A 13,246-nucleotide genomic window follows, 5' to 3' on the forward strand; every position below is an offset into this window, starting at 1 on the left:
ACCATCAGTGCCGTCTATCAGTGTCCATCAATGCTGCCTTATCAGGTCAGCCACATCAGTGCAACGTCATCAGTGCCCATTTGTGCAGCCTCATCAGTAAAAAAGAAAAATTACTTATTTCCAAATTTTTATAACAGAAATTAAGAAAAAAAAAATATTTTTTTTCAAAATGTTCTGTCTTTTTTCATTTATTTAGCAAAAATAAAAACCCCAGTGGTGAATAAATACCAACAAAAGAAAGCTCTATTTGTGTAAAAAAAAATTTTTTAAATTTCATATGGGTGTAGTGCTGCATGACCGTGCAATTGTCATTCAAAGTGTGACAGTACTGAAAGCTTAAAAGTAGCTTGGGCACGAAGGGGATGAAAGTGCCCAGTAGGCAAGTGGTTAAAAAACGGCTCCTAACTTTTTTAGCTGGCTCCCAGATTCAAAGCAAATTTGCCAAGCCCTGCCTTACCTTGCATTTTTGGATAACACAGCAAACTGTGTTCACAGACATTGATTTAGTATTCAGTATTCCTGAGTCCATGCAGTGATGTTCATCTCACAATCATGCCTGTTTTTAATGCAGTGCCCTCTTAGAGCCTAAGATCATGGACATCCAATATTGCGTTTTAGTCTTGACCCTTGCGCACAGATTTTATTGGATTCTTGGAATCTTTTGATATTATATTCTTTAGATGATAGTCTTTGCAATTTTACACTGAGGATCATTATCGTGAAAATGTTTGACAGTTTTTAGATTTTCACAGATTGGGGAACCTCTGATCATCTTTACTTCTGAGACACACTGACTCTCTCTCAGAAGCCATTTTTATACCCAATCATGTTACTGACCAGTTGCCAATTAACCTAATTAGTTGAAAAATGTTCTTCCAGCTCTTCCTTGTTCGTATAACTTACTTTGCCAGCTTTTTGTTGCCTTGCCCCAACCTTTTTTAGATTTTGACATTAGTCAGTGAGTGCTGCATAATTTGTGTATGATTTTGATATACACTCTGACTGGAGATTTATATGTTGGATGTTGAGAGGCTGTTCTTTAAAATACAATTATTTGGAAAGTCTGTCTGGTGCTGAATAGGGTTATATATTTAAATGTATGTTTCATGCATTACTATGTGTTACCATGATGCATAAGTATTAATGGGCCCTAATGGTTATCTTCAGCTTAGGTTACCATTTGGATATTTGCTGTGGGTCTCTCACAAATTCTTCTACTTAGAGTAAGACTCACCAAAGCCACGCCACAAACTCTGGAATAGAGTGCAAGGCCAAAGGAAAAGACTACTCTAGGCAGTTACAGAAGTTTTGCAAAACTAATTTTTACAAGACAGCTGCACTCAAAAACAAAATCATTTTTGGTACCAGTGGGTTGAATCACTTGGTTTCTTATATCTCTCAGAACCTGCAAGAATGAAACAAATTTGGTCTCCGTTCAGTCCTACAGTGACATACCTTTCCAGCATTTAGGACTAAGACTGCTTTCTCAGGCGCTACAGCACCAAAAATAGAGCCTCTCCTGTCTCTCCAGTGTGAAAGCCCGAGTGCTTTCACACTGGAGCGGTGCGCTTGCAGGACGGTAAAAAAAATCCTGCAAGCAGCATCTTTGCAGTGCTGTTGGAGCGGTGTATACACTACTCCTAAGGTGCCCCTGCCCATTGAAAAAGCGCCCCTCTAGCGGCCGTATAGCGCCGCTTAAGCCCTGCTAAAAATATCGGTGCTTTACCGGGGACACCCGCCCGTCCCAGTCTGAAAGCAGCCTTACTGACAACAAAGGTGCTTACTTGAAAGGCACATGAGATGAACAACCATATAGTGGGTGAGTAAATGTTTCAATGGAACGTAGAATATCTAAGACTAAAACACTGTGCTAAACTGGAACATTTAAAGCCCAACTCCAGCCATTTTTTTTTTTTAATGTGTCACTTTTGGAGAGATTTCCTATCGCTTTCTGTCGTGATCACATATGCATATAACTGTAAAACACTTCCAGACATCTCCCGCCAACTGCTGTTTCCATACCGTGAGAGCAAGCAGAATTGCCCAGTGTAGATATTCTAGTTTGTGTGCACTACCCACAACTACTCTTCCAACTCTCAATGTTCTTTTCATGTTACCCGTTGTAGTTGTAGGTTAAAGGAAGAGAGAGACATCTTGAAAATCTGTTGGATATGCCTTGTGCTGTCTAATTCAGGGGTCTCAAAGTACAGGCCCGCAGACCGGTTACAAATAGCCCGCAGGCAGGGCCGATCCTAGGTGGGTGTAACCCGTGGCCGTACGCAGCTGTGGGAGCTTTCTCTCTCCATCTCCTCTCCCCCGCATGCTGCTGCAGCCCAGCGCACACAACACAGGAGAGCAGAGCGGAGGGAGGATCTGCCCATCGCCCCGCCCACCTAGTTCTATCGAAAAGTGCCTGCTATCGAATAGTGCCCGGGACGATCTTCGCATGCGCCGTATGTAATACCACAACGGCTAATTTTACGATCAGCTGTTGTGTTGGCGAGATGGTGCCTGCGCACAATAGCCGACTGAAGACCTTTTTCAGTCAGATTGTGCAGAGGCACGTTCATGTGTATGAGAGGCGGAATTTAACATGAAGGGGGCGAATGTTTTCATTGATGGCCAGTGCTGATCTAACATGAAGGGGGCAGATGTTTTCAAGGATGGCCACTGCTGCAAAGATGGGGGCAGAATTTTGAACGTTTATCTAGCTAAATAGGCCCTCCAGGAAGAATAGCAGATAAAGATTTGTTTAACAGATTTGTTTGGGCATCGTTAAAAATTCCGCCCCCATTTTTGCAGCACTGGCCATCATTGAAAACATCCGCGCCCTTCATGTTAAATTCTACCCCTCACCTACATAAACACTCCTCGGTATCGCGAGTCACAATCTGACTGAAAAATGTCTTTAGCCGGCTATTGTGTGCAGGCGCTGTCTCGCTGACACAACAGCTGATCGTAAAATTAACTGTTGCACTATTACGTACGGTGCATGCGCAGTTCGTCCCAGGCACTGTTTGATAGTGGGCCCTTCTCGACAGGACACCGGCCCCTGGATCCAGGGTTCTGCTGCCACCTTAGGGCAGAAGATTGTGGCGTTCTCAGGGTGCCCTGCCACTAGGTCTGTGATGAAGCCAGGACCTGACAGGAGGAGAGGACTCGGGAGGCAGAAGTTCAGACCACCAGCTGACTGCCAGGAGGAGAGGTAAGTGAGCCATCACACAGAGGCTGAGCAAAGTCCTGAGTTGCATGACTGGGGTTGAAATTTGTAAAGAGGGGGTATTTGTGGAGTGTGTGTGTGTGTGGGGGGGTATTTGTGGAGTGTAAAGGGGGGATATTTGTGAAGTGGGGGGGAGGGTATTTGTGTGAAGTGGAATGTTGGGGGTATTTGTGGAGTGTAGGGGGTAATGCTGGGTGTTAATAGTGCGTAGTGGTGGTGTCCGCTGACCGTTCTGGGGGTTAATAGTGCGTCCACTGACACCAGTGCTGGGGGTTAATAGTGCATCCGCTGACACCAGTGCTGGTGGTTAATAGTGCGTCCGCTGACACCAGTGCTGGTGGTTAATAGTGCATCTGCTGACACCAGTGCTGGGGGTTAATAGTGCATCCGCTGACACCAATGCTGGGGGTTAATAGTGCGTCCGCTGACACCAGTGCTGGGGGTTAATAGTGCGTCCGCTGACACCAGTGCTGGGGATTAATAGTGCGTCCGCTGACACCAGTGCTGGAGGTTAATAGTGCGTCCGCTGACACCAGTGCTGGAGGTTAATAGTGCGTCCGCTGACACCAGTGCTGGAGGTTAATAATGCATCCGCTGACACCAATGCTGGGGGAAAGGACAGTTTGCATGCGGTCCCCATTGGATGTGAAAACTTGTCCTGTGGCCCTCAGGTAATTTGAGTTTGAGACCCCTGGTCTAAAGCATTGTATGAGCGTAGGTTAGATGGCACTGCACCTTTAGGTTAAGGCTGTTTTCTAAATCCCTTTTGGCTGCATTTGACTGTCCTGCAAATAACAAGATTTCCGACAGCCTAAATAGAATCCACAATTTCCAGCCTCATTCCACTCTGTGCAACGCTTAGCTTCTGAATTGTACATGTGACGTCAAATCATATCTATTAATGGAAAAAAGATTAAGCTGTATAATCTCTGCTCTTTTTTATTATTTATCTCCATGACAGTATTTTGGGTGCTTGGAAACAGTGATTCTTCTCAGAAAACTTTAAATAAGCTCTTTCCTGCCAGATGTTAGCTATGGCTACCCTGACCACAAGTGGACAGAGGGCATGTTTCCACCCTTCAGTTAAAGCACATTCTCTGCTTGATTGTGTTTTGTCAGAATGTGGCTTACATGTTTATTAATATAAGTATTCCCTTCCGTCATAGGCTTGCAGCCTTTGCTGACTGGCTGCTGGTCTGTCTGGCTGCTCTTTCTGGAGTCTGGATCTATCTAGATGAAAAGACCCATCTATGACTTGCTAACTTTATTTTGAGAAGAAATTTGAGTGTGTAGAGTTAAAGGTAATTTGCATGCACAGGAATTATTCAAATATTTCCTTCTATGCTGATTATCTGTCAGATTCTGTTTTAAAAGAAAGAACACATCTTGTGTAAATCTGTTCTTGCTTAAGGTTAACTTCGATCCAAAGATTCTAGCTCTCCTGTACCCGGCATACATGATAATGAAAAAGCAACAGGTTGGTAGACCCTTGTATTAATACATTTCTCAGATTCTACCTTATCCTATAGCAGGTACATATAGTACTGCCAAATGTTTCCTGTGCAAAGTACAGCATAGAGATTTGAATGGCAGGTACTAACAACTCATTAAATAAAGAAATATGCTCATCGTGGCAGGCCTAGATACTGGAGGATACTGCCATTGTATCTTAACCACTTCAGCCCCGGAAGGATTTACCCCCTTCCTGACCAGAGCACTTTTTCCAATTTGGCACTGCGTCCCTTTAACTGCTAATTGCGCGGTCATGCAATGCTGTACCCAAACTAAATTTGCGTCCTTTTCTTCCCACAAATAGAGCTTTCTTTTGATGGTATTTGATCACCTCTGCCGTTTTTATTTTTTGCGCTATACACGGAAAAAGACCGCAAATTTTGAAAAAAAATGATATTTTCTACTTTTTGTTCTAAAAAAAATCCAATAAACTCAATTTTAGTCATACATTTAGGCCAAAATGTATTTGGCCACATGTCTTTGGTAAAAAAAAATGTCAATAAGTGTATATTTATTGGTTTGCGCAAAAGTTATAGCGCCTACAAACTAGGGTACATTTTCTGGAATTTACACAGCCTTTAATTTATGACTGCCTATGTCGTTTCTTGAGGTGCTAAAATGGCAGGGCAGTACAAAACCCCCACAAATGACCCCATTTTGGAAAGTAGACACCCCAAGGAAATTGCTGAGAGGCATGTTGAGCCCATTGAATATTCATTTTTTTTTGTCCCAAGTGATTGAATAATGACAAAAAAAATTACAAAAAGTTGTCACTAAATGATATATTGTTCACACAGGCCATGGGCCTATGTGGAATTGCACCCCAAAATACATTTAGCTGCTTCTCCTGAGTATGGGGATACCACATGTGTGGGACTTTTTGGGAGCCTAGCCGCGTACGGGGCCCCGAAAACCAATCACTGCCTTCAGGATTTCTAAGGGCGTACATTTTTGATTTTACTCCTCACTACCTATCACAGTTTTGAAGGCCATAAAATGCCCAGATGGCACAAACCCCCCCCAAATGACCCCATTTTGGAAAGTAGACACCCCAAGCTATTTGCTGAGAGGCATGTTGAGTCCATGGAATATTTTATATTTTGACACAAGTTGCGGGAAAGTGACTATTTATTTATTTATTTTTTTTTTTGCACAAAGTTGTCACTAAATGATATATTGCTCACACGGGTCATGGGCATATGTGGAATTGCACCCCAAAATACATTCTGCTGCTTCTCTTGAGTATGGGGATACCACATGTGTGGGACTTTTTAGGAGCCTAGCCGCGTACGGGGCCCCGAAAACCAATCACCGCCTTCAGGATTTCTAAGGGTGTACATTTTTGATTTCACTCTTCACTGCCTATCACAGTTTCGGAGGTCATGGAATGCCCAGGTGGCACAAACCCCCCCCCAAATGACCCCATTTTGGAAAGTAGACACCCCAAGCTATTTGCTGAGAGGCATGGTGAGTATTTTGCAGCTCTCATTTGTTTTGAAAATGAAGAAAGACAAAAAAAAAAAATTTTTTTTTTCTTTTTTTCATTTTCAAAACTTTGTGACAAAAAGTGAGGTCTGCAAAATACTCACTATACCTCTCAGCAAATAGCTTTGGGTGTCTACTTTCCAAAATGGGGTCATTTGGGGGGGTTTTGTGCCACCTGGGCATTCCATGGCCTCCGAGACTGTGATAGGCAGTGAAGAGTGAAATCAAAAATTTACGCCCTTAGAAAGCCTGAAGGCGGTGCTTGGTTTTCGGGGTCCCATACGCGGCTAGGCTCCCAAAAAGTCTCACACATGTGGTATCCCCGTACTCAGGAGAAGCAACAGAATGTATTTTGGGGTGTAATTTCACATATTCCCATGGCATGTTTGAGCAATATATCATTTAGTGACAACTTTGTGCAAAAAAAAAAAAAAAAAATTTGTCTCTTTCGCGCAACTTGTGTCACAATATAAAATATTCCATGGACTCGACATGCCTCTCAGCAAATAGCTTGGGGTGTGTACTTTCCAAAATGGGGTCATTTGGGGGGGGGGGGGGTTTGAACTGTCCTGGCATTTTATGCACAACATTTAGAAGCTTATGTCACACATCACCCACTCTTCTAACCACTTGAAGACAAAGCCCTTTTTGACACTTTTTGATTACATGAAAAAATTATTTTTTTTTGCAAGAAAATTACTTTGAACCCCCACACATTATATATTTTTTTAAAGCAAATGCCCTACAGATTAAAATGGTGGGTGTTTCATTTTTTTTTTCACACATTATTTGCGCAGCGATTTTTCAAACGCATTTTTTGGGGAAAAAACACACTTTTTTACATTTTAATGCACTAAAACACACTATATTGCCCAAATGTTTGATGCAATAAAAAAGATGATCTTAGGCCGAGTACATGGATACCAAACATGACATGCTTTACAATTGCGCACAAACGTGCAGTGGCAACAAAATAAATACATTTTTAAAAGCCTTTACAGGTTACCACTTTAGATTTACAGAGGAGGTCTATTGCTAAAATTACTGCCCTCGATCTGACCGTCGCGGTGATACCTCACATGCATGGTGCAATTGCTGTTTACATTTGACGCCAGACCGACGCTTGCGTTCGCCTTAGCGTGAGAGCAGGGGGGAGGGGTGCTTTTTTTTTTTTTTTTTTTCTTTATTATTTTTTTGCTTTTTTATCTTATTTTAAAACTGTTCCTTTCATTTTTTTTTTTTTTTTTAATCATTTTTATTGTTATCTCAGGGAATGTAAATATCCCCTATGATAGCAATAGGTAGTGACAGGTACTCTTTTTTGAAAAATTTGGGGTCTATTAGACCCTAGATTTCTCCTCTGCCCTCAAAGCATCTGACCACACCAAGATCGGTGTGATAAAATGCTTCCCCAATTTCCCAATGGCGCTATTTACAGCCGGCGAAATCTAAGTCATAAAATGCTTGTAGCTTCCGGTTTCTTAGGCCATAGAGATGTTTGGAGCCGCTCTGGTCTCTGATCAGCTCTATGGTCAGCTGGCTGAATCACCGGCTGCATTCTCAGATTCCCTGTTGAGACAGGAGAGCCAGAGAAAAACACGGAAGACGGTGGGGGGGGGGGGCATTCTCTCCCACTGCTTGTAAAAGCAGTCTAGAGGCTAATTAGCCGCTAGAATTGCTTTTACATGAAAGCCGACCGCTGGCTGAAAAGAATGATACCAAGATGATACCTAAACCTGCAAGCATCATTCTGGTATAACCACTCAAAGTCGTGAATGGTGTACCTGAAGACAAAAAAATGGTTAACAATAAAGCACAGTAAACGGTAAAGTATAAAAAATTGCATACCTGAAAAGCAAACGTGATAAAACATAATAACAATAAAACATTGCAGAATAGAATACAGTAAAAAAGAGCAGAACAATAGAGAGAGAGAATAGAGAGAGAACAATAAAACGACAACTATTATTTTTTATTTTATATTTTTGTTTGTGTTTTTTTTTTTTTACACTTTTTTTGTAACTGTAACCGGTTCCAGGTTCGGGTCTCTCAAAATGCGATGGCATCTTGGGAGACCCTGTGAAAGTGTGCCTAGTCTGTGCAATGCTGTACCCTACGCTAATACTCAACTAGTGAATGGTAGCGTTCAAAACATTCACCAATGCAAAGACCAGGATTGACAGGAGGGACAATAATAGCGGGTGTCACGCCTATATCCGCGCTTGCTGCAGACACAACATCTTTTTTGGGGGGGTTCGTTGGGTAGGGGTACTCGGGAGGACATAAAAATGCCTCTCATGCAGCCGACTGCATTTGGTTGGGGATGTGAATGGGGGAAGTACGGGCGCTGCAGAAGTGGTGGGTTCCCAATTAGGATTGGCGAATGCAGCAGGAAGGGCATTATGGGCACGACGGGCCTGTGTTTGTCTTCCTTTTTGGTGGCAGCGGGACACTATTTGTGCTTGCCACCTCACCAGCTTGAACTGCACTTATGGGACTCGCCACGTCACCAAGTGTTACTGCAGTGCTGGTTTGACTACGACCGGGGTGTACTAGGCCGCTGGCGCTTGCCAGTTCACCAAAACGCTACCAAAAAAACTGTTAACGATCGCAGGGATCAGGCCTGACTCTGCGAACGCTGCAGTTATGCGTTTAGTGTTTTGTAAGTGACAGTGATCGATCGATACTGCACTTGGGTGGGCTGGGCTGGGCCGGGTGGAGGGGCAAAACGCAGGAGCTAGCAGGTATCTGGGCTGATCCCACTAACACTGCGTTTTTGGGAACCCTAAACTGCTGGGGACGCCAGTATAGATCTGATCAGATATTGATCCGTTCAGATACTATACCACTAAGGGAGGCGTATGCTGCGTGCGTGGGTGTTAGCGGTACTGGCACTAATCTGACGCTGCCTGGGGCGACGCATATCACCGCCGGGCGATCAGGGGGCTAAACCTTTATTCAGTAATAAACGGCGGGTGCCCTGACACTATAAAAAATAAACGAACTAACCAGCATCACCCGTAATGGTTATACGGTGATCAGTGGTGAAAGGGTTAACTAGGGGGCCATCAAGGGGTTAAAACATTTATTAGGTAGTATATGGGGGTCCCTGTCGCTATAAAACGCTGACGGCGAACCTAAATATGTACGTCCCTAACTAGCGTCACCAGCGACACTAATACAGCGATCAGAAAAATGATCGCTTAGCGACACTGGTGACGGGGGGTGATCAAGGGGTTAAAACTTTATTAGGGGGGGTTAGGGGGGTATCCTAGACCTAAAGGGGGCCTAACACTCACTGCCCTAACACTGTAACTGTCACAAACTGACACCAATACAGTAATCAGAAAAAAAAAAAAAAAACCTGCTTGGTGTCAGTTTGTGACGGGGGTGGGGGTGGGGGGGTGATTGGGGTGGGATCGGGGGGGGATCGGGGTGTTTTGTGTGCCTGGCATGTTCTACTGTGTGTGTGTTGGTGCACTCACATTACAGTCTTCTCTCCTCGGCCCGGAACGGAAAATACCGAGCCGAGGAGAGATGACATAATTTCCTCTGCCTCTGTGTACAATACAGAGGCAGGGAAATGATCCCATTGGCTGGGAGCGATCGCGAGGGGGGCCACGAATGGATGGCCTCCCCCTCACCACTGATCGCCGGGGGAGATTTGCCGACCGCCGCAGGCACCGGGGGGGGGGTCCGATCGGACCCCCCCACCCGCGGGCAGGCAAGGACGTACATGTAAGCCCTTTTGCCTGCCCGTGCCGCTCTGTCGACGTACATCGTCGTGCGGCGGTCGGCAACTGGTTAAGAGAGACTGTTCTTTGAGCTGGGACTTTTGCATACCTCCCAACTTTTTGAGATGGGAATGAGGGACACCTATCGGCAAAAGTATGCAGGCATAGGACACACCCCTTGCCACGCACCCTTAAAGGGGAATTCAGTACGGGCCTTATCAGTTTTCTGCCCTTTACTGTGTGGTCCAGTCCCCTCATTGGTATTGTCCTTCTGGGATCTGGCACCCAGGGATAATCTGCACCAGTTGGTTCAACAGATGACGCCTGGCGAATGGTGGTGATTGCTCTATCTATTTGACTTGCACTAGTAGGTGAGAAAAAGAGAAAAAAAAAAAAAAAATTTTTTTTGTAGGAAATGTTTCATTATGGAATTGGTTTATTATGATCTACCTGTTTGTATGACCATTATATAATCACAGATTGTCTGTTTTTATACAGTTTATATGAATCAATGATATCGTGTCTAGCCCTGATGAAGCGAAAAGTTCTTTGCGAAACACGTTGGCTGATAGTCACGTACGAATCTTGATATGTACTACTGTATGGTCATATTTTCTTAAATGTATTTTTGTAATTGTTTTCTATTTTTTCTTTCCATATTGTAATAAAATTTGTACATTTTTATCAACTTGATTGATCCTTACCTACTATTTATGGACAGAGTATTTCCTGGTAAAATCCCATTTGGTTTGGAGAAGGAGATTATTCTCCTTTCTCTTCCCTCTAGGGAATTGTACAAAAAAACAAGATTGGTTAAACCCACAAGTGCTTTTTTTTTACCACTACTATTTCTTTATATTGGCTTTTGGAATTTACAAATGCAGCAATTTAGAAATCGGATGAAAGGTTTAGCTCTGGAAAACACTTTTTGATAGATAAAAAGTGCATTTTATATACCTCTATATAGATCAGACCAAAATGAGAAACAGATGAGGAGGAATGAGGGACATTGCTCCAAATCAGGGACAGTTCCTCAAAATCAGAGATTGTTGGGAGCTATGCTTTTGCACAGTGTACAATGATTTAGGGTGCAGCATATTCACTTTGAATTTTCTCTTAGAGGGGATCTATGGTCACAGCAATGCACTTTCATTTTGTACCATCAGCATTGTAATCACAATACAAACAATAGAATTTTTTTTTATATTACAATCCAGTGTAAACTTATATGAAAAGTCGTCTTTGATGTTGTGAGTTCTGCCTGTCTGTTGGTCATCTCTTTCCACAACTTCCTGGATTCCCTGCATGCTTTGCAGCTTCTCCTCTGGTTTTTGCTTTGATTTCTATCATCCCATGGTGGCTTGCTGCCTGCAAGCTGTGATTCCTGTACTGCCTCTGCCTCCCGAAACTCCTCCTCCTCAGCACCTCTGTAGATCAGAAGGCAGGCTCTGTGAAATGAGTGACACAGCATTGCCTACTCACAGAACATAGTAAATGTGTGCCATAGAATTCAAGAAAGTAAATGTGTTGGGGATCTTCTTTTTTGGGGGGGCGGGGGGGACGGGGCAGCAAAGTTCAGTTGCAGAGGCCCCTTATGATGATTGTGATGCAACTTCCATTTTTGTGTTGGAGACCTGAAGACAAGATCAGCAGTGATGGGGAGATCCTCCAACTGTTGTTTAGCCAGCCTGGTATGCAGTTTCTTACCAGCAGAAGGTGTGGTGTGGCCTGGAGCTCGGAGTCAGTCTAACTACTCTGCATCTTAGTCCCTAGTAGTTTCTTGTGATCCAACCTCTGACTACCAGAAGTGGCCGTTGGATGCCTAACCTAGCTCTAGCCTATGCTGGGTATTGAGCCCTGTGATAAAACTATAGCTATAGAATTCCACACCAGAAGAAACAGGGTTAACTAAAATTACAGGAGCTGTATATAAACTCTATTGAAAAAAACAGGTACACCTACTAACTGTAGCAATGTGACCACTACACAAGCACATCATATCAAAGATGTAATTATTTGGTATAGGGCATGTAAAAGGGCACAAGAAGACAGATCTACTTCTACTATACTACAGAGTCCATGATGTTGAGATCAGGCCTCTGTGGGAGCCAAACCATCATCAGCGTAAGGAAAAACAAGGAGTCCTGGAAGTGATGGTTTGGCACCCACAGAGCCCAACATCATGGGGATAGAAATAATTGAAATTCAATGTGGAAACAAATATATGATTTTAAACTTTGACATAGATGGCTTTCGAGTGTCAGTAAACCCATAAACAAAAATTACCTTAATGTGTACTCATGCATCTACTCATTGCATTTCATTAGCAATATGTGCTTTTTCCTCTCATAATTTAGCTTTAATGAAAATAGCTGTTGATCCTGTCGTTGATTTCCTATTCCTTGTTTGCGGCAGCAACAATTTGCAGCCCTATCTACTTTTTGCAGCGTTGTCACTGCAGTATGCATGGTGAAATGTGGGGAAAATAACTTACTTTGCTCTACAGGTCAAGTGTCGCTGCGTCTTGGTCCTGCAAACTGCCCGAGCAGTGCAGAGCCCAGAATGAGTAAGGCCGTCATGTGACCTGCAATAGAGGAGAGTACAAAAAAGATATTTAGGAGCACTATTTTGAGACAAGGTGCATGTTGCTATTATTGTTCCAATTTTCCATTTGCAGGGCTGCTGTCATTGCCGTCTTTCTACTAAAAATGCTAATTGGCTAGCTGTGTCTGACTGTATCACTTGAGTCACAGACCAGTAACAAGCATGCTGTAAATGAATGTCACAAAGGTTTCAGGGTTATTAATCTCTATACCTGTTCCAGGTTTATGAGCCAGAAAGACTTGAAGCCACAGGATCAGCATGATGGCCAAGGAACTGACATTTTTAAAAGGAGACATCAGCAGTGGCAGTCCATGTAATGCTTTCATGACAGGTATTTTTTTAAGCCTAATTGAAGTCTCAGCCCCAATGTCATAAATAAAAACAGGGTGCAGTAAAATAGTTTTTCTATGTCTGACCCTTTAATTTTCTTCAATATTATGCAATAAAGGACTGCTGCTCTCTGCATGCGATGTTAATACTGGAAAAATAAAAATAATACTGGAAAAACATTGTTAATGGAAAACATTAAAATGTTAATGGAAAACTGTAGGCCTGACACAGCAGGGAGACTGCAGGGAAGGGACTTTTTGGCTGATGAGTCAGACATAAGAAAACTTAAAGTGGAGTTCCACCCATTTAAAATTTAGCAGCTACAAAAAATGTAGCTGCTGACTTTTAATAATTAGGCACT

General features: G+C 43.1%; 1 protein-coding gene across 10 annotated transcripts in view; it reads left to right on the forward strand.

Moving 5' to 3' along the window:
• Positions 1-13,246, forward strand: part of PITPNM2 (phosphatidylinositol transfer protein membrane associated 2) — a 466,805-nt gene that overhangs the window by 172,282 nt on the left and 281,277 nt on the right. Inside the window, exon 3 of one of the 10 annotated variants that reach the window (XM_073627322.1) lies at positions 12,776-12,886. The exons of the other annotated variants lie outside the window; for them this stretch is intronic. The gene's annotated coding sequence lies outside the window, so the exon portion shown is untranslated. The remainder of the gene's footprint in view (positions 1-12,775; positions 12,887-13,246) is intronic. 10 annotated transcript variants of the gene reach the window in all.

This window comes from Aquarana catesbeiana, linkage group LG01, assembly GCF_042186555.1.
Source record: "Aquarana catesbeiana isolate 2022-GZ linkage group LG01, ASM4218655v1, whole genome shotgun sequence".
Classification (NCBI taxonomy): Eukaryota; Metazoa; Chordata; class Amphibia; order Anura; family Ranidae; genus Aquarana; species Aquarana catesbeiana.